The sequence below is a fragment of the Trematomus bernacchii genome, unplaced genomic scaffold (assembly GCF_902827165.1).
Source record: "Trematomus bernacchii unplaced genomic scaffold, fTreBer1.1, whole genome shotgun sequence".
Taxonomy (NCBI): Eukaryota; Metazoa; Chordata; class Actinopteri; order Perciformes; family Nototheniidae; genus Trematomus; species Trematomus bernacchii.
Genome location: NW_022987629.1, coordinates 146,927 through 168,050, shown reverse-complemented (window position 1 = coordinate 168,050; position 21,124 = coordinate 146,927). Strand labels below are relative to the sequence as shown.

The 21,124-nt window shown below is 38.0% G+C and overlaps 1 long non-coding RNA gene and 1 pseudogene across 1 annotated transcript; both read left to right on the top strand.

Annotated features, from left to right (window-relative positions):
- The first annotated feature begins 4,728 nt into the window (after window positions 1-4,728).
- On the top strand, window positions 4,729-13,100 carry LOC117484543 (annotated as a pseudogene).
- Window positions 13,101-17,444: 4,344 nt separating this feature from the next.
- LOC117484546 lies at window positions 17,445-18,407 on the top strand. The gene is made up of 3 exons (XR_004556143.1): window positions 17,445-17,495; window positions 17,961-18,153; window positions 18,325-18,407. It is a non-coding gene; the product is annotated as an uncharacterized LOC117484546 (long non-coding RNA).
- Window positions 18,408-21,124: the final 2,717 nt, after the last annotated feature.

Sequence of the window (21,124 nt, the reverse complement as noted above, 5' to 3'; positions counted from 1 at the left end):
TGGAGTGTTTTTGGCTAAATCTCTCTAAAAAGGTCCAATGTCACTTGTTTTGCATCAATCTTGATACAGGGTACTTATTATATGTTGTACTTTGGATTCCTAAAGCTTTTAGTCTACCTTACCATCATCCAAGGGTAGTTTTCACTATAAGTAAAAAATAATTTTTGGACGGACACTATAATTTACAGTTCTATGCTATGTAAAATCTGAATTTTCTTTAAAATAAAAAACATCTATATTGATTCTGACTTTTCTACATCCAACTCACAGGTTTATCATTACTTTGAGAAAAAAGATTATTAATTTAACCCTTTTAGAAGGGAAGATATGGTCATTTGTTCTGGGAATGTCATTTTCGAGCCTGAGACCTGAAAAACAGGCTCAGGGCTTCACAGGTTAAGATGTAAAAAAAAAAAAAAGGGAGAAGGGGTCGGATTAAATAAGTGTAAACTTCTTCCGACCCCTTTTCAGACGTGTAATGAGCTAAAGCTTTGTTGTTTATTGATATCAGACAATGATACTACAGATTATTCAATTATTAATTAAATGTTTCGTTTTGTTATTGCATTCATTTGTATAGTACTGTATCATGTCTGTATCACCTTTTGTATCATTTGTATTTTCTTTGGTTTTACACGCTCGAAAAAAATAAACTAAACTAAACTAAAACTAAACCCAGCAACTTTACACCAGTGGGAGAGGCATAACTGCTCTTTCTTTTCAACATAACTTAAGTTACACATGATTTCTTCCAAGTGGTTTGGCTTGTTAAAAACATCTTACATTTAGATACATTATGATACAGGAAATTGCTGGCTTTGTGTTTACAGAAGTACCTCACTATGCCGGACTTTTGTGCAGCCTACGGATGCTCTAATCGCCGCAGTCTGGAAACAAGAACCCGCGGAATCACCTTTCACGTGTAAGATATGACAATATTATGACTATAATTAGGATAATCGTTAATTACTTAGTGGATGTATGTGGATTACAAGTTCTGCTACACAGGATCAGTGGGGCTATGTGAGATAATAGTATTGCAAGATTGTTGTTGACCCAGCCTCTTTAGAATATGTTGCTACCATTTCTTTACACAATTATTTAATGTTTCTTTTGGACACCTTTTTTATAACTCTTAGTGTGGTTGTCTTATTCTTAAAGTATACATACATTACATTACATACATACATACATACATACATACATACATACATACATACATACATACATACATACATACATACATACATACATACATACATACATACATTACATACATACATACAATTACCCCATAAATATGATAATTTCGGTTTGTAATTTTGTCCTTACCCTTAATGTTAAAGGAAAGAAGGGAGGAAAATGTTGACAATTATTTATATATCTGGCTACCTTTCTCATGTTTTTAAGGTTTCCCAAAACCGGAGAGAGGAGGAGGCAGTGGGAAGTTGCCCTAAGAAGGGACGGTTTTGTTTCCTGTGGCAGGACACTGCTCTGCAGTGATCACTTCAGTTGTGAGGACTTTGACAGGACGGGGCAGACTGTCCGGCTTAAAGATGGTGTTGTGCCAACCGTATTCAACTTCCCAGCTCATCTTCAAAGGGTATGTGTATCATTGGCCAACAAGAATTCAAGGTGTATAAGATTGATATATAAATATGTGATTAAATGTCACACTTTAGTTTTTCTTTCTGCAACTTTAGGAATAAATAATGTGTTGTGTATTACAGCACATTTTAAACACTCAAAATGTCTTTAATTATGTTTATTTGAGCCGGAATCAACAAGAAGCACAACCACTTCAAGAAGAGCGGAAGATGAACCTCAGCCTAATGTTGTAAGTATTCTGAATGTGGCCAAGACCAGAGAGATGGTCATTGATTTCAGGAGGGTGAGGACGTCTCCTCTACCCCTGTGCATTCTGGGAGAGGATGTGGCTGTTGTGGAGGACTTCAAATACCTGGGAGTGCACTGGAGGATCAACACTGACGCTGTGCACAAGAAGGGGATGAGCAGACTCTATTTTCTGAGGAAGCTGAGATCCTTCCACGTGTGCAGCAAGATGCTGGAGATCTTCTACCAGTCTGTTGTGGCTAGTGCACTCTTCTTTGCTGCGGTCTGCTGGGGTCTGTTATACTGTTTTTCATCAATATATTACAGGTCTCAGATATATACAGAACCTGTCTCTGATTGGCTGAAACACCAAACAGATCATTGCAGCATTACCCATAACCCCCTCTGTTTCAGCCCTGTTTCCAAAGTGCTGATTCTCTGTCTGTTACTTTAGATGAAAATAAGGAGCCCCTCCCCACGCCCCTCTGAGAGAGATTTGGTTAAAAAGAACTCAATGGTGCTCTAGGAGGAGATTCAGGTGATAAGGGGGGGGGGGGTTACCTTGGTTGCTGATTGGCTAATGGTTACACAAGGCAAAACATCGTTATGACATCATAAAGTGGTCAAAATCTGATCAGCTCATTTTCAGACAGGTTTTTATATAAATGGATCAAAAAGAGAGAGAATCTTTGTTCCTGAAACTTTCAGAGTCTCTTTCCACAGAGGGGACACATGTTGATGTAGAAGAGACATGAAGAAGAGGGGACACATGTTGATGTAGAAGAGACATGAAGAAGAGGGGACACATGTTGATGTAGAAGAGACATGAAGAAGAGGGGACACATGGTGATGAAGAAGAGACATGAAGAAGAGGGGACACATGTTGATGTAGAAGAGACATGAAGAAGAGGGGAGACATGTTGATGTAGAAGAGACATGAAGAAGAGGGGACACATGTTGATGTAAAAGAGACATGAAGAAGAGGGGACACATGTTGATGTAGAAGAGACATGAAGAAGAGGGGACACGTGTTGATGTAGAAGAGACATGAAGAAGAGGGGACACATGTTGATGTAGAAGAGACAGGAAAAAGAGGATTTTGCATAATACGTGACCTTTAAAATTCCGGCACAATATATTGATTATTTCTCCCAGGTCCCACAGCCGGCTGATGGCCAGCGAGGGGCTTTACTTCAAGCTTGTGCAGCGGCAGGTTCTGGGCTTCGAGACGGGAGCAGAGGTCCTCAACCCAACGCAGGAACTCAGCTGGAAATCTGACGGAGGACAGAGGAGGAGGAGGAGGAGGAGGAGCAAGAAATGGAGCAAAATGAGTACAAAGAGGTTTAAAAATGCAACCTTTTATTCAATAATCCACCTATATGTAATGTGTCGTGTCAGAATCATCTGTTAAAACACGCAGAGCAGCTCCATGGAGTTTAAATGAAGTTGAATGTATTCAAACATATCAGAGAGGAAATAATACTTGAATAAACTTTATTACTGATATGTTAGCTTTATCATGTTGCTGTTAATGTTCTGTATAAGGTTTGTTTAATGTGTCATTATCGCACTCCAGACTGATCAATGATCCATCTGTTGGTGCTTTCTTGTGTTTTGTTGCAGTAGCAGGTGCTTTGTGTTTATTGTCTGTTTAATTACATCATCATTATTTAAAGGGGACCTATCATGCAAAATGCACTTTTGTACGTCTTTTCTACATGAATATGTGTCCCCGGTGTTCCAGGGAACTCACCAAGTGTCAGAAAACACAACCCTCTCTATTTTCCTCCATACCCAAATCTCTAAAAAAGGGGCTGCAACGGATCTGATCAAAACTGATCCAGATTTGAACACTGTCCTGACGTCAGGACGGTGGCGCTACGGCTATTGGGCCAACTCCACCAATCAGGAGGAGACAGCCACGGCCATTGCCGTTCGAAAGCGCTGGAGACGCTGTAGTACATATGCCAGGCCTGTAGATGGTGCTGTTCTCACTGAATCAGCCCTTGCAAAAACAGAGCTATAAAATGTCAAATTGAGCGAAATGAGGCATGGCTAAAATGCATGATCTGTTTGGTATTTTGAAAAAAAAAAAGTATAAATATGCCTTATATAGGTATGGTCCTACACTATATTATTCAAATATAGCATGATAGGTCCACTTTAAGAAAAATAATGTAATTCCACAAATAAGCTGCAAAATCAGGTGCCTTTGATCTATGATGATGTGTGGTGATGCAAGACTGTAGAGATGCTTAAAGTAACTCTGAACTGATGTGAATAAAGATATATATTTATTAAACAGTGTAAAGAATGTACTTGGCTTTATGTGTACAAACATGTAAACACTGGTACACTGATAGTATTTCTAAGATTGTTATGTCTCGCGTCAAACTATTTACTTAAATCCCTTTTTATTGTGTGTTTAAATACATATTATTTGACGGAAATACCATCAACTAACACATTTAATTCCCAAATGAATTCATACATCGTGCTGTACAAAGTACTCAGAGGGGGAAGAAGTACCTGAGTAAAAGTAGAAGTACTCAGATCTTGTACTTAGTATGGACTGGCATAAATATAGCTGGAGTTCTGTCCTAGCAGGTTGGATCATGGACAAACATTTGTATTTGTATTTAGTTACAAAAAGGCAGATTTATCTTAGTTTTGTAACCCTATGTTGGAGTTGAGGTACTGTATTTTCAGACATATTTAAAAAACATTTCAAACATAATTGTTGAAGAAGCATGACAAAGAAAACAGAGATAGAAGCAGTGTACAGATGAGTCATGTGTTTTGAATGAAACTCAACCTGATAAACTGTCATGATGAAGCTCCACCTATCACCTGACTCGCATGTGACTAACCAGGAAACAGGTTGTTATTCTGCCTCGCTGAGACGACACACACACACACACACACGGACTATAAGATTCAACTTCACACCAAACACACCTCTTCCACTGAGAGGACGTCCACAGGAGGGAATACTGGAATACCTTCCACTTCAAGCAGCTGCTGAATCCACACACTGAGAGTTTGACCAGAACAAAGACTCAACGTGAAAGTAAGTCTCAGGGAACAGGGAGCGGCTGCTGTTGAGTTTACTGCTTCACTCACAGACAACATGGCTTCCAGATTAGAGGAAGATCTCTGCTGTACTGTCTGCCATGACATCTTTAAAGATCCTGTGGTCCTGTCATGCAGCCACAGCTTCTGTAGAGACTGTCTGCAGAACTGGTGGACGGAGAAAGTCATCAAAGAGTGTCCACTTTGTAAGAGATCTTCAGTTTATGAACCTCCCTGTAACCTGGTGTTAAAGAACCTGTGTGAGCGTTTCCTACAGGAGATAGGTCAGAGATCTCCAGAGGCTCTCTGCAGTCTGCACTCTGAGAAACTCAAACTCTTCTGTCTGGACCATCAGCAGCCAGTGTGTCTCGTCTGCAGAGATTCAAAGATCCACAAAAAACACCGTTTCAAACCCATCGATGAAGCTGCTCAGGATCTCAAAGAGGAGCTTCAGGAAACTCTGCAGCCCTTCAAGGAGAAGTTAGAGACTTTAGAAGAAGTTAAAGTGAAGTTTGATCAAACAGCAGAACACCTGAAGGTCCAGGCTCGACGCACAGAGACGCAGATTAAGAAGCAGTTTAAGAAGCTTCACCAGTTTCTAGAAGAGGAAGAGGAGGCCAGGATGGCTGCACTGAGGGAGGAAGAGGAGCTGAAGAGGAGGATGATGGAGGAGAAGATGGAGGCTGTGAGCAGAGAGATAGCAGCTCTTTCACACACAGTCAGAGCCACAGAGGAGGAGCTGAGAGCTGAAGACGTCTCCTTCCTGCTCAACTACAAGGCTGCAGTGGAGAGGCTGCAGCGCCCCCTGCTGGAGGATCCACAGCTGCCCTCAGGAGCTCTGATAGACCAGGCCAAACACCTGGACAACCTCAGCTTCAACATCTGGAGCAAGATGAAGGACTTGGTGTCCTACTCTCCTCTCATCCTGGACCCAAACACTGCTGGTCCAGGACTCATCCTGTCTGAAGATCTGACCAGTGTGAGACGAGGAGGAAAGGAGGAACTTCCTGATAATCCAGAGAGGCTTGATGATTACTGCTCTGTCCTGAGCTCTGAGGGCTTTAACTCAGGGACTCACAGCTGGGATGTCCAGGTTGGAGACAATACATGCTGGGATCTGGGTGTGTTAGCAGAGTCTGTCCAGAGGAAGGGAGACATAGGGTCTGGATTATGGAGGATACAGTTAATATTTGGTAATTACTCAGCAGAGTCACCATCAGGTCCAGAAACTCCTCTCCGCCTGTAGAAGGAGCTCCAGAGGGTCAGAGTGAATCTGGACTGGAACAGAGGAAAGCTGTCGTTCTCTGATCCTGACACTAACACACACATACACACCTTCACACACACTTTCTCTGAGAGGCTGTTTCCATACATTCGCAATTGGCTTGGACCCCCACTCAAGGTGTTACCAATGAAGGTCTCTGTGACTGTAGAACAACAGATATACAGATGAAGCGTCTTATTTTGGACAGTTTAAAGTGCGAGGGTCGTGATCGGTTCATGCACGTTCCGTGATGGCCGGCCGGCCCCCAGTCAGACTTGATACCGCCCCCATGATAAATACATTTAATTATTGTGAAGCCAGCTGCAATGGATCATTGATCCACCAGGGGGTGCAGTGGGGTTCCACACTGGAGTCATGTGAAATCAACTTCTAAATAATAGATGTTGTTTAGTCGGAAAAAACGAACGAGCCGGCTCTCCCGATTTTTAATCCTAATTTAATCATCATCATTGATGTTTATGTTCACCGAATTGACATGAAATCACTGACAAATATGAATATTCTGTATTCAACTTCATTGAAACGATCAGGATGGGTGTTATTTTTCCCCACAATGACCAAGTCGCTGCAAATGATCCCATGTATTACATGTACATGGCCACATTCTCAACAAAGTTACGTAACGAAACATTCTGTATTCCTTGCTTACTTTTTATTTAATGCTTTATAACAGCTGGAATAGTTCGTTTAGAACAGGCACCTCACTCGCAATCTGCTCCTCCGCAACGCCTACCACCTACCTCCGGCTGAAATTATGAATGTACAGTAAGGCATAGTAATCATAGATAACACGGCAGGGTCCGTTACAGTTTGTTTTCATCTGATTTCAAATATTTCAAATGTCTGAAGTTAATAAATACATTCTCAGTGTTCAAGTCAATAATAGTCATATAAGAAAAGTACTGATCTAATAACAGAGATTTTATAAGGACTTTTCAATGTTCGACATCGCTCATGTGAAATACAGTAAACTGGATGTTGTGGTGCCGAGAGGCGGGGTATCAAAAGTACAAGCTAAACTTTTATTTAGCATCTGAACGATCTGAACACACTTGTAAACAACGTGATGCCCGGGAAGCGAAGACCCGGCGGAAACAGCTGGTCTGGTTCACTAAAATGTCCGTGTACAGTATATCTGGTACTAATGTATAGCGGATCTTTGTTAAGATCCATATGTCACGGATAGATATTATATATAGAGATGGGATGGCAGAAGGTGCTATATATATATATATAATTCCAAAGCTGGTAAAGACCTTTCAAATTTAGCAATAATAGTCATATAAGAAAAGTACTGATTTGTTCTTGAATATTATAATAAAATAAACACCGGCTGTTGTTATGCCTGCTGTAACGTTTACTTTCTCCGTTCTCCGCTTAAGTAATTATTACTTCCTGGTTAGCTTTCCGCTCGAAATTTAAATCTGAAAATGGCAAAATAACGGAGAAAAAAACGTTCACAGAGAAGACGACAACAATTGTCACTTGCACTTGTCATTTAGCATCTGAACACACTTGTAAACAACGTGATGCCCGGGAAGCGAAGACCCGGCGGAAACAGCTGGTCTGGTTCACTAAAATGTCCGTGTACAGTATATCTGGTACTAATGTATAGCGGATCTTTGTTAAGATCCATATGTCAGTAGAGATGGGATGGCAGAAGGTGCTATATATATATATATATACTGTATATATAATTCCAAAGCTGGTAAAGACCTTTCAAATTTAGCAATAATAGTCATATAAGAAAAGTACTGATTTGTTCTTGAATCAACTTTTTTATGGAAAATGTTTTATGTAATTTTATTTCATTTTAAATAAAATGAAAGACATTCACAGTTAATGTAATTAGATATACATTATTAATGCCATACATTTTTAAATGTAATTAGATATACATTATTAATGCCATACATTTTTGCATAAATATTTATTCAGTATGATAGCTGTCTAACAGAAGTTAAATCCATTTCTCACTTATTCTGACAATGTACTTAACCCCAAATAAAAGAACCCAATAAAAATAGTTGTTAAATAATAGTGAAGTCACGTTGTAATAACAATAATTCATCTCTCTCGGTTTTTTTTGTTTTCTTTGTGTGCTTTGCCAAAAGCCACTGTGTCAAGTGTCCTAGTTGGGTTACCGTAACGAACAGCAGCCGGCTCTCGATTTTTAATCCTAATTTAATCGTTTATGTTCGCCGAATTGACATGAAATCACTGACAAATATGAATATACTGTATTCAACTTCATTAAAATGTTATTAACGTGCCTAAACTCAGTAATTCACTAAAAATTACTGATCCCTCCGCGACGCGGAGGGATCCCTGGGTCCCTTGATCCCTGGGTGTTATTTTCCCCCATAATGACCAAGTCGCTGCAAATTATCCCGCTTATTACATGGCCACATTCTCAACAAAGTAACGACATGACTCCCAATATTAATTAAAATGCTTTTATGGATTTAGAAAATATTTTTATTGATTTAAAACATAGTTCTATGTATTGATTTAAATTTACATGCATCCGCTAAGAAAAATAGTCCGTTGTTACCGTTTTTTAAACAGTCAGAATGAAACGGCAGCTCTCAGCTGTGTGTTCACACTCCTAACTCTGATCTTTCTTTTCCAACAGTTAAGTTAACTGTAGGTTACTCTGAGTGACAAGCTTACAGTTAGTGAAGTAACACTTTTTTTTTGTGAGTCACGACCTCGCTGTTTCATTCTAACATAACGCTCCAAATATGACTGTTTCCACTCGGACTTCAATACAGCAACACCATTGTTTGGTTTCCATGGTAGCGTGTCTCTTTAGTAGCGTGCACTCCTTTCCTGTAAATTACAGGTCCAGCCAGGCAAAACAGTAATATGAAATATGAACGTTAGTTTTTAACTGAAATGATCAAATAAAGTCAAAATGTCACAGTGTTTACAAACATTGACCATACCGTTCACCAGTCCCCACCCCACTCTTTGTTTAAAACGAATTGGCCATCGGAATGTGTGTGTCCCAACCCCCCCCTGTGATATCTCTTCACAGGGGGCAGAGAGTTAGACGCTCGTGAATTGTCAACGGGGGGGGGGGCCTCTCTGCACGGAGGAGCCGCGGAGAAGTGAATCACAGTGATCTGCTATTTTAAAGTAAATTCAACACATATCGACCCTAAATATAGCATATATTAAGAACGAGAAAGTGTTAACATCGTTTTTTGTAAACATATGACCAATGTGCGAGGGTGATGACATCAGAGCATCGTCCTATGGGCTTAGCCCCGGACAGGTACAACAGGTATTCACTCAGAGGGGGGTAGTTACCCATTTACATGTCAAAAAGCAACATACAGTAGGCGGGTGGGGGATGGTGAACGTTTACATTTCTCTACAGCAGTGGTTCCCAAACTTTTTGTGCCCAAGGCACACCAAAGGACAAGTAAAAATCTCAAGGCACACCTATTGTGCGAAATAGCCCTTATAACACGTGTTATCACTCATATCATGTAAAATATCTGTAAATGTGCATAATTATTTACTAATGCCAAATAAAATGTATAGATAGAACAATCAGTGGTTCAAGTTAGTATATTCCTCAGTGTAACATATCCACTAGTTGCAAAGCTTAAACATTTTTATATATTTTTTTATTTTAAGGGAAAGGATGTTTTCACTACTCAGTTTGTCAACTATGTTACGGACAAACTTGATGTCATTACAATCATTTGATTAAGTCCTGCACTTCAAGTAAAATCAAATTTGAAAGGCTCTTGAGTCTATTCTACCATATATCCAAAGATTTTTTAAAGTTTAAAAAATAATTGTATTAAAGTTTTGTTTTTTCATGTGATATGTTCAGCACTGTCATTAAGTTTAGGGATATTTTGTATTATAAAACTACCATACAGGTCATTTTGATAGTTTTAAGAGATGTCATGTAAAACTCCAACCTGTGTAGATATACATTATACTATAAAGGATATCAGAAGCACTATTTTAGATATTTTAAATTTGAAAAAATGAGGTGCAACATAGTTGACAATGAAAGTCAAACATTTGACGCAAATAACATAGTTGACTGGACACATTATTAACCATCAGCACTATGTTCATTTCAAGGCAGAAGTGCAAAATTCCATTGATAATGATGTGTAATGACGTCTACATGTCGTACAAATTGTCAACTAGGTTACCTGTCAACTAAGTTACTACAGTTATTACAGTACTGGGTAACTCAGTTGACAGGTAACCTAGTTGACAATTTCCCTATTTTGACCCATCATTTCAATGGTAGGCCTTGCCTGGATGACCACATGTCATTTTCTTGAACAGGTTAACATCACATTTGCACATATAATTGAATTAAAATCATTAAACAATTGTAAACCATAACAATGTACGTAACATTGTTGATTGTCAATGAGTATATTAATTGACCATGTGCTATTATACATAAAATATTGTAAAAATGTAGAGGACAATCACCACAGTGTGTTCAAAATGTCTGCCAAAGAGGAACATGGCATCATGTGATGCTGGTGACATGGTATTGGGACAAACAATTTTTGAGTTAAAGGGGGAAGTTCTGTTAGTAACATAGTTGACAGAACTTTTGCGGACATTCATATATTAAGATATTTAAATTATTTAAAGGGGGAAATCAATTAAAAATATGTTATTATTCTTTAGTATTTAGACTTTTGAAATAAATGAATCATTTTTTAAATTTACTTTAATGGTTTTTTATTCATTATTTTGAATCCAAGACACCCTCAACTGAAAAACGGACATAGCAAAAACTGACAATTTAAGAACATCATGACACATTTCAAGCTAAATAAAGCATAGGATGCACATAATGTTTGTGTGATATTATAACATGCTTTCCAATAATAGGCAAAATATGATATTTTTGAAGAAAATAGTTAGAATAATTATAATTATCATCAATGGACATCAATGGACATGGAATGTACCCTAAATTGTAGAATCACTCAGCAGTTACATACACCAAACCTTCCAGTTATATTCCTATCAATATTATGAAGGCTTTTACAGAAGGGTTTGGTCATATATAATTCATAGCCTGAATTATATAACATTTTATACCTAAAAACATGGTGAAAATTGATATTTTAGGGCTGTTGACAGTATTTTCTGATTTATGGAGTGATACAAAGAGATATCCAAAATCCCTTCTGTAAAAGCCTTAGATACTAATATGACTACAAAATGAAACAATAATTTTGATCCTGGCTTTATCCAAAGTTCAGATTTCGGTTCCTGAAATGTGTTAAAATATGCGCATATTTCATGAGGTAATGGTTCATTTGGATATTTAAACATGCTATTTCAGAAAACTTGTAATACAAAAAACAATTGCCTTATTGTAAGTAATTAACTGGAGAAATATTTAGCTGATATCTTTAAGTTAAAAATACCCTATTCACCTGGGGTGTCTCGCCTTAATTAGATGTTTGATAAGTGCAGATCACATAGTAAAACACGTACACAGATACATTATTTTGTATTTTTATTAAATTCGACAATGTCAATTTCACTTTCCACTATGTCCACCGTTGTTTTTCACAACCAATGGCAGAACTTTATTGAGGCCTGTAATTAGTCAACTACAGGTCTCTTGAGTCAGTCTTTTTCTTCCAAAAAGCTTGTGACAAGATGTTATTGCTCTTGGGGCATTAAAAACAAGATTTTAACTTTAGTTTTTTATATAATATCTGCATTTTCTATTGTGAAAAACTAAGTCTTAGTTATTTAATATATAGCGCCATCTCCTGGTTAAACCCTGAAATTGGAGAATAGTGGGAGGGCCTAACATTCCTGAATACTGGTCTTTGGCAGGCAACTGGCTGGCAACTGGCTGGCAGTCGGCAGGAAGCTGTATGCTGGGGTCCAAAATAAGAGGCTCCATCTGTAGATGATGATGATGATGATGATGATGATGATGATGATGATGATGATGATGATGATACTTGTATCACCTACAATTCTGAGACTTGTTTAAGGCAGGAAGATTTATCTTGAAAATGCTCCACTTGGAAGATAATGTGTAACTCGTCTAAATGTGTAAATGCTCACCTGACTAAAGCGAGCGCTGACAGAGTGATCACAGGTTTAGCCAAGTACTCTATGCTCTGGTGCACCACGATGCTGTCGACCGCTTTCCCGTAGTAGTACGGGATGAAGGCCTCACCTGCAGGACCAAAGGACAAATAAATATCATGTTAGTTTCATGTAAATATCATGTAAATATCATGTGAATAAGAGCTGGACACAAACAGGGGTTTCTGGGTCTTAACCGTTCTGATATTTCACATCATCAATTAGCAAGTAAATTGCACAAGATCTGAGTACTTCTAAGTAAAAAAACTTTTTCAAATGTTTTATTTTTTGGGGTGACAAACAAAAAGCAACACCAGGGTAACTTTTTTGTAACCCTTTAAAACAAACTAATAACAAAGACAATTTTTAAAAAATGACAAAGTAAATAAAACAATAATAACATATGTTTCATAATGACTTCAGAGTTTGATTGACAAAAAAAAGATATTGTCAACTCTATTAGTAGATTGTAATTTATAAAACGTGTAATACATCCAAAATATCTTTCTAGCCACTTAATTGCGAGGATTTGATGCTTTACTTTGTTTTATGTAATGAACATGGAGGATTGAGAACATGTTTGGTTAAAATGGGTCTAATAATGGATATTTTGATATACACCAATAATGATTATGAGTCAAAGTATAATCTGCAGAATAATCAATTATAGAGTTTTAACAATGTTAGGAGTCACTTTAAAGGTGCAGGGACATGTAATGGAGCTTTCTTTTAAATTGTATTAAATGACTTATATGCAATATATCTTCAACAATAAATCCACTTTGCTCTGTCCTGATCTCTCAGTCTGTTTCTTTTATTATGTCTCTGCAATTTTTTTTTTTAAAACATCGTTTTTCCTCCTTTTAGTGAATTAGTCGATAATCGATAGGAATGGATCCAACACATTGTACGTGACGTGACGTGGCAAGATGGCGGGCCTCTGTTTGGCTACACCACTCATCTTGCCCATAGATATATATAAACACTAGATGGCTCATGGGAGATTTTCCAGCGTAGCTCACCGGCCGCCATCTTGCTACAGTCAACAGCTCTGGTACGCGCTATGGTAGCTGTTGTAAGGTGAGTGATCTGCACAAAAATACTCTTAACTCGCTGAAATCTTGACTGATTTACAAACGGTTTGGTTTATTATAAACATTATTAGCATGGCTATGATACAGGATGCTTGGACATGTTGACATTGCAGCTTTTCTTTGTGTATGTGGTTGTATTTATTAGCTGGCTAATAGTGAGACCTAGTATTACAAAGTTGACCTTTGAAGCTGAAAGGATCAGATGTCTACAGAAGCTGAAAGGATCAGATGTCTACATCAACGAGCATCTGACCAAGTACAACGGTGACATAGCCAGAAAGGCTCGCTTCATGAAAAAACAGAAGAAAATTCAGAACACCTGGACAACAAACTGCAAAATATTTATAAAGCTAAACGGAACACCTGAGGAGGCCAAAGTACTGGTCATCAGAAACATGGAGGATCTGGATAAATACCAATAATCTTCATGTTCTGGACCACACATAAGGTAACAAGCACTTACACACAACCATGACTCACACTGAATGGAGGCAATCATCTTCAAAAGGGGAAAATATTAATATGTCTCAGATGATCAAGGAACAAGACCAACTGTTGCTAAAAACATTTGAATACACTGACTATAAAACAAAAGATCTGGATTATGAAATAGACCCGGACAATAATTTCTTCTCTTCTATCATCAACAAATGCTGTTATTACACTGATCAACAGTACAACCAGAGCATATCATCAGAGGGCAAGCTATCTATTATTCACTTCAACAGCAGAAGCATGTATGCAAACTTTAATCTCATCAAGGAATATTTAAATCAGTTTCAACAAACATTTAGCATCATTGCCATATCTGAAACTTGGATCACGGAGGCATAGACTTTGAGCTGGAGGGTTATGAACTCAGATACATAAATAGACAAAACAAGGGTGGAGGAGGAGTAGCCTTGTATGTGGACAATACTTTCAAATGTAAAGTGATGAATTATATGTCAACAGTGATTGATAATGTATTGGAATGTATCACGATTGAAATCTGCAAAGAAAAAACGAAAAATGGCTCCCGGCTCTAGTATTGAGATTTTCAAGGACTGGATGGAGGAAATATTCTCAAAAGTGATTCATAAAACAGTTTTCATTTGTGGTGACTTCAATATTGACCTTCTAAATCCAAATAATCACAGCATGACAGAAGAATTTATCAACACAATGTACAGTATGGGTTTATATCCAAAAATTACTAGACCCAGCAGAATCACATCGCACTGTGCTACCCTCATAGACAATATATTCACAAATGACATAGAAAACAATACAGTAAGTGGACTCTTAATAAATGATATAAGTGACCACCTACCAGTATTTGCAGTTTATGACAGAAACTATAGTAATAACATGCCGGACAAAGCTATTCAATACAGACGAGTTAGATCAGAGGAAGCAATGAACGCTTTAAAAAATGCCTTACTGGCACAAAGATGGGATGATTTATACAAAGAAAATAATATTGACAGCTCATATGATCAATTCCTGAGAATTTTTTTTTTTTATCACTATATAATACATTGTCAAATACAGTAGAAAAATGAAATATGCAGAATGTTCATGGATCACAAGGGGTTTACAAAATGCCTGTCGGAAAATACTAGACAAAAATAAAAACAACATTAAAGAAATATGGAGCATACTGAATAGTATTATAAAAAATGGGTCTAGAAAAAGGAGTTATCCTACATACTTCATTGACAAGGATAAGGAAGAGGAAAATATGGATGTTGTATCCAACAGTTTCAATGATTTCTTTGTAAATGTTGGACCTGAATTAGCAGGCAAAATCCCTGATGGAGGAACATCAGATAAAAAGCTGGAAAACTTAATAAAACGTAATCCTTTCTCAATGTTCCTCACAGCAGTGCATGAAAGGGAAGTAGTTGATATTGTAACGAAATGTAAAAACAAAAAATCTACCGATTGTGATGACATTGACATGACTGTATTAAAAAAGGTTATAGATGTTATTTCAAAACCATTCACACACATATGTAACTTATCATTCCAAACTGGTGCATTTCCTAACAAAATGAAAATAGCAAAAGTCATACCTTTGTTCAAAGCTGGGAACAAACATCACTTCACAAACTACAGACCTGTCTCACTTCTACCACAATTCTCAAAAATTCTTGAAAAGCTTTTCAATAACAGACTGGACAATTTCATAGAAAAACACAAACTTCTCACCGAAAGTCAATATGGATTCAGAGCCAATAGATTAACATCGATGGCTTTAGTAGACTCACTTGAAGAAATTACTAGCTCAATTGACCAAAAAAAACATGCCATTGGAATATTCATTGACCTAAAAAAGGCATTTGACACAATTAATCATGACATATTAATAAAAAAACTTGAACGTTATGGAATCAGGGGTTTGTTTTGGAATGGGTAAGGAGTTATTTAACCAACAGGCAACAGTTTGTGAAGCTGGGAGAGTGTTGTTCTTCATATTTGGACATTACATGCGGTGTCCCCCAGGGGTCAGTATTGGGGCCGAAACTATTTATTAGGTATATTAATGAAATATGCAATGTATCGACAGTACTCAAGTTTGTTTTGTTTGCTGATGACACTAATATATTTTGTTCTGGGGACAATGTACAGCTACTATTGGAAGAGATCACAGCTGAAATATGCAAACTAAAGTTATGGCTAAACAGTAATAAGTTATCATTAAACTTGAATAAAACAACATTAATCATATTTGGAAATAGCAATACACAAGCATCCATTAAGATAGATGGGATTTTCATTGAGAGAGTTAAAGAACATAAATTCCTTGGAATCACAATTGATGAGAAACTGAGCTGGAAACTTCACATAAAACATATTCATTCCAAAGTCTCAAGAAGTATTGCAATATTAAACAAGGCAAAACAGATTCTTGATCAAAATTCCCTCTACATTCTTTACTGTTCATTGGTTTTACCTTATTTAAGTTACTTTGCAGAGGTTTGGGGCAGTAATTATAAAACTACAACACAATCCCTATTTATTCTACAAAAAAGAGCAATAAGAATTATTAAAAATGTCAGCTATAGGGATCATACAAACCCATTATTCTTAGAGCTAAAATTATTAAAACTGTCAGGTCTTGTTGAATTCCAAATCGCACAAATCATGTTTAAGGCAAAAAACGTTCAATTACCTCGGAATATTCAGATATTGTTCAATGAAAGACAAGGGAATTATTATTTACGGGGTTCATTTATATTCACTAATGTTAGGGTGCGCACAACAAAGAGAAGTGTTTGTGTTTCTGTTTGTGGGGTGAAGATCTGGAACAATTTGAGTGAGGAGCTAAAGGGATGTCCAAACATAAAACTATTCAAAAAGAGGTATAAAGACACAATTCTCTCAAGGTGCACGATAGATGAAACTGCTAAACCATAACTGTTTATATTCTTGTTTTGTATTATATTTATGAATTTGTGTTTGTATGAATTTGTGTACGTACATATGTATATATATAAATATATAGAGACCATTGTCCTAACTTGCCTGTATATATTATATGAATGATTATATAAATTATTCAAGATTGTAAGTATACGTTTATATTGTATGTTAACATTAAGATGTAAAAAAAAAAAAGAGGGAGAAGGGGTCGGATTAAATAAGTGTAAACTTCTTCCGACCCCTTTTCAGACGTGTAATGAGCTAAAGCTTTGTTGTTTATTGATATCAGACAATGATACTACAGATGATTCAATTATTAATTAAACGTTTCGTTTTGTTATTGCATTCATTTGTATAGTACTGTATCATGTCTGTATCACCTTTTGTTTCATTTGTATTTTCTTTGGTTTTACACGCTCGAAAAAAATAAACTAAACTAAACCCAGCAACTTTACACCAGTGGGAGAGGCATAACTGCTCTTTCTTTTCAACATAACTTAAGTTACACATGATTTCTTTCAAGTGGTTTGGCTTGTTAAAAACATCTTACATTTAGATACATTATGATACAGGAAATTGCTGGCTTTGTGTTTACAGAAGTACCTCACTATGCCGGACTTTTGTGCAGCCTACAGATGCTCTAATCGCCGCAGTCTGGAAACAAGAACCCGCGGAATCACCTTTCACGTGTAAGATATGACAATATTATGACTATAATTAGGATAATCGTTAATTACTTAGTGGATGTATGTGCATTACAAGTCCTGCTACACAGGATCAGTGGGGCTATGTGAAATAATAGTATTGCAAGATTGTTGTTGACCCAGCCTCTTTAGAATATGTTGCTACCATTTCTTTACACAATTATTTAATGTTTCTTTTGGACACCTTTTTTATAACTCTTAGTGTGGTTGTCTTATTCTTAAAGTATACATACATACATACATACATACATACATACATACATACATACATACATACATACATACATACATACATACATACATACATACATACATACATACATACAATTACCCCAAAAATATGATAATTTCGGTTTGTATTTTTGTCCTTACCCTTAATGTTAAAGGAAAGAAGGGAGGAAAATGTTGACAATTATTTATATATCTGGCTACCTTTCTCATGTTTTTAAGGTTTCCCAAAACCGGAGAGAGGAGGAGGCAGTGGGAAGTTGCCCTAAGAAGGGACGGTTTTGTTTCCTGTGGCAGGACACTGCTCTGCAGTGATCACTTCAGTTGTGAGGACTTTGACAGGACGGGGCAGACTGTCCGGCTTAAAGATGGTGTTGTGCCAACCGTATTCAACTTCCCAGCTCATCTTCAAAGGGTATGTGTATCATTGGCCAACAAGAATTCAAGGTGTATAAGATTGATATATAAATATGTGATTAAATGTCACACTTTAGTTTTTCTTTCTGCAACTTTAGGAATAAATAATGTGTTGTGTATTACAGCACATTTTAAACACTCAAAATGTCTTTAATTATGTTTATTTTAGCCGGAAGCAACAAGAAGCACAACCACTTCAAGAAGAGCGGAAGATGAACCTCAGCCTAATGTTGTGAGAATTCTGAATGTGGCCAAGACCAGAGAGATGGTCATTGATTTCAGGAGGGTGAGGACGTCTCCTCCTCTGCCCCTGTGCATTCTGGGAGAGGATGTGGCTGTTGTGGAGGACTTCAAATACCTGGGAGTGCACTTAGACAATGGGCTGAACTGGAGGATCAACACTGACGCTGTGTACAAGAAGGGGATGAGCAGACTCTATTTTCTGAGGAAGCTGAGATCCTTCCACGTGTGCAGCACGATGCTGGAGATCTTCTACCGGTCTGTTGTGGCTAGTGCACTCTTCTTTGCTGCGGTCTGCTGGGGGGGCAGCATCAGAGCCGGTGACACCAGCAGGATCAATAAACTGATCAGGAAAGCTGGGTCTGTCATCGGCATCAAGCTGAACCCCTTTGAAGCTGTGGTGGAGAGGAGGACACTGAACAGGCTGTTGTCCATCATGGATAACCCCACCCATCCTCTCCACCTGCAGCTGGACAGTCAGCGGAGCTCCTTCTCCAACAGACTGCTGCAGCTCCGCAGTGCCATAACTCTGTACAACAAATCACCTCTGGCTGGAAGATAACTCTCTGCTCCATAGTTTATCTTGAATATAACCACGTTGTACATATTACACATATACAATCTGTTCAATATTTAATATTTAACATTAATATTCCATATGACTTATATTTATGTATATAGTTAGTAGTTAAAAACTTTGGTCAGCTGTTCGACCCACTTGTCGTCTATGATTTATTGTGTTTTGCACTTTAACCACATTAGGAAAATCGCCCAAAGAAGGACCTAATTATAATTTCTGTCATAGCAAAGGTCATGCCTGCTAAACATATGTCATTAATGTTACTTTAATGAACCTTTTCTGTTGCTTCAGCATATGAAACTTTGTATCTCTCTACCTCCTTTGCCTTTTTCTGCACTTCGCAGCCCTGATACGCAGCACTATGTTCCCCACATATGTTTATGTTTGCTCAGTCTGTCTAATAAACCCATAAAATGGTTGTGAAAGAATACCAAAGCTGAGGCTGGACGATGATTGATTGTTGGTGTGCCATGTGTCACCGTGTGTCTTATTGGTTTTGTGTTATACTGTATTTTATTGTGTGCAGCTGGTCCTTATCTCCAAGACACATTTAAAACAAAATAACCTTGAACCTTGAAGCCCCATCTCTCCCCACCTGCCCCTGCTTCCTACATCCCCTCCACACCACACCAAGTGGTTCTTCTTAATAATAATTGTGGTATCTTACCTTGTGTTATTATTACATGTTATTGCATTTGTCCAGCAGGGGGCAAACTCACTCTTGGTATTAAAAAGAGCCTGTTGTACATGTTCCCACGAGGAAGTCAACGGAACCTGTTTTACAAGTGCTGAATTTGAGACTTTCATGAAACAAAATGGCATCCGCCATGTGAGGTCAGCACCGTTTCCCCCGTCTTCTAATGGGCTGGCAGAGAGGGCGGTCCAAACCTTCAAAGGGGGGATGAAAAAGATGAAAGGTGAAACATTGCAAACTAGACTGTCAAGGTTTCTGTTCAGTTACCGCATCACACCTCACGCGACCACAGGCCTGTCGCCTGCAGAGTTGATGATGTCAAGGAGACTCAGATCTGCATTAGACCTGCTCCTGCCAGATGTGAAAACAAGAGTGCAGCAAAAACAACTAAAACAGAAACAGTCCCATGACACAAACAGGAAACTGAGACGTTTCTCACCTGGGGATAAAGTGTTCATCAGAAACTACTCTTATGGACCTAAATGGATCGCTGCGGTCATCGAGAGCTCATCAGGTCCAGTGTCATATACAGTGATCATTGGAAGTGGTCAAGTCGTGAAGCGGCATGTGGATCAAGTAAGAGCCAGATTAACAGACACCGTCCCCTTAGAGCCGGTGCTGGACTCCAACAGAGACACTGTGGTTCCAGTGACAATCGAGCAAGAAGGACCTCCTGCAAGTGAGCCAGTGGTTCTGTGTACTCCGGTCCCGCCGGACTTGCCTGCTACACCCGTGGTGAGACGATCAGAGCGCGAGAGACAGCCACCTGTATACCTGAAAGACTTTGTTAAATAGATCAAGAGATGTTCCATTATTAGAGCAGCATAGTTCTCTGATCTCACTTTAAGGAAATGTTTAGAATGTTCATCTTTGAAAGTGAAATGGTTTATGCCAGTACCTCGAAATGTTGTGTAACGGGAGTATGTTATACCCCCACCTTCGGGAAGTATTGCTAGCTTAAAGGGGGGGAAATGTGGTATCTTACCTTGTGTTATTATTACATGTTATTGCATTTGTCCAGCAGGGGGCAAACTCACTCTTGGTATTAAAAGAGCCTGTTGAACATGTTCCCACGAGGAAGTCCCGGAAGCATGTTACAAAAGTAAAACCAGTTAAATCTACTCCTATGTTGTGGACATACAATTATTGATCACAAGATACAACAATAATAATACATTTATTTTGGGGGGCCGCCTTTCATAACACCCAAGGACACCTTACAGGGCATAGGGGCAATATAGGGAACCATTAAAACAGTGGATTTAGTGAGATATCAGCCGGGGTAAGACAAACAACAGTAAATGGACTACAGAAGGACACAAAAGGACACAGGGTACAGTTTATATTATTCTTGGGCTTTTTTCGACTACAAGAACTCAGCGCACCGTGCTGTGAAGTGGTAACGTATTTCAAAGGTTCTGGATTTGTTTACAAATCTAGAAACTAAATACAAAA